Below are 2,080 nucleotides of genomic sequence, written 5' to 3'. Positions count from 1 at the left end.
AGGGCTCATTGTCATTTTCTCTATCATGTGCCTCTAATACAGTGAGCATACATTCATCCAACTTATGTATTTGTTTTATCTTTCGTATCTTCTTTCACATGTACCTAAAATCTGCTTTGGTTAGTAAAGGCTCAAAAATGCTGAGGCTGAAGTTGAATCAGGGAAGCAAGATTTCTTTTTTGTATCCCTTTAGCAAAGCAGGAGGCTGCAGCTCATTGGAACTCATCTTCCTATATACTCAAGTGCCTCCAGAGAATTCAGAAAGCTGGGCATGAATATGTAGGCATGCAGGAAATGAGCAAGGCAGATGTTGCGCTGATCTCTGCTGGGCCATTTTAGATCATAGTAGCTAATATACAGCACCTTTTTTGGCTGCCAACATTCTTTTTGTCCCTGTTTATCAACCTCCTTTCCTCCCTCTCCCCCACTGCCAGACCCTTGCATTTACATCTTCCTGTCCCCAGAAAAAGCATACTTTTGATTTTTCTTCAGAGCAGGTTAAGTCAAGCCTGTCCAAAGAATGAATCCAGTTGGCAGAAGAACTCATTGGCTTCAAACTCGCTGTGATATGTGAACACTTAGATCCCCCATCCGCACCCCATCACTACCTCTACCATCCCTGACAGGCTTCCTTGGTAGCCTATGTACTGTGAGTAACTCGATGGCAATTTCTTTTAGGAATTAGTTAATGCATCCAGTGCCAGGGAAGCATCAGCGTGGGTAGCTTAACCTTTGTATTCTCTTCCTCAATATACTAGATGGTACTACTGAGGTCCTGCCAGAGGGTCAGGTTCTCAAACTATTTCTCAGCAGCAGTGGTGAAGCAACCCATTCAAGATATGTGCTTAGATTCAACTGGGTTCATTCATTCATTCATTCATTCTTAAAATATTTATTGATAGATAACTGTGTGCTAGGCACTGTATAAAGCAATAGGGTTAGAGTGGCGAATAAAACTGATGTGGCCCTACCTTCATGGAACCTATATTCAAGTGGGGAGACATATTAAACAAACGAACCATGAACAGCACTGTTACAGATTGACACAGCTGCTGTGACACAGTAACAAGAGGAGTGGGCTAGAAAGGGGCTGTGGGAGGCCCCATTAAAGAGCTGGCCAGTGAAGACTCTTCTTAAGGGGTGACCAGTGGGATTAGGCTTGAAGGGAGAGAATAACTCAGCCATGAGGAGAGTGTGGGCAGGAAAGCATTCTAGAGTCACGCATGGAAAGTTCTGCTAGTGGCAAAAGTGAAGGAGGAAGAAGGGACAAAGAGCACGTACCTCTTGATTCAGGAGAGGCTGAAACTTTTTCAGGACTTCTCTTTTGTAGAATTACTTGAAGGATTATCTGTGTCCATTGATAACCATTGCCTATTCACCCTTTTTCTCTCATTTCACTTTGAATATTTTGTGAGGTGGTTCATGACGTACTTGGTGATATTCATGTTACCGAGAAGGCCCTCTGAAATGTAAGCAGACTAGCCCTCTGCAGTATCCCTACCTTGACATGAATCATCATTTAATATTCAGAGTATATAACATTTGCTTAATGCGTACCAGATTTGTTTCTGAACCAGTGACCTGGGACCCCCAAATCCTTATTATACCTTCCTGTCCTTATTCTATTCTCTGAAAGAAACTGTATTTCAAGGAGAATTTATCCTTGGGATGTCATTAGATATACCATTATGTGATTACTCCTAAGATGGTGAATATAATTGTTTCTAGAATACTGTTTTTATGGAAAACCAGTTGTGCACAGTAGTAGATTTCACCAGTCGTGTTTAAAATTAGCATTGAAGATATGCTGAAGCTCAGAGTTTGGAATACGTGTAGCCACGAGCCTTCAGAGACCCTTAACTGTCAAAACGTTAGCACTTTCACTGGAAGAGACGTGAGCTCTAGTTCCCTTTGCATGACTACTATGTAACCACCTCGGTGTCCCAAAGCTGCTACATATTGTTATGTAATGATAATAAGCAGCATATAATAGCAATATCTCTTTTCTATTGACAGTCACTTTGGATCACTTCATGATTATTTGAAAAACTAGGTGACCACAAATAAGGCACACACAGAC

The sequence above is a fragment of the Aethalodelphis obliquidens genome, unplaced genomic scaffold (assembly GCF_003676395.1).
Source record: "Aethalodelphis obliquidens isolate GAN/ISIS:26980383/991018 unplaced genomic scaffold, ASM367639v1 scaffold59, whole genome shotgun sequence".
NCBI lineage: Eukaryota > Metazoa > Chordata > Mammalia > Artiodactyla > Delphinidae > Aethalodelphis > Aethalodelphis obliquidens.
This window is presented reverse-complemented; position numbering follows the sequence as displayed.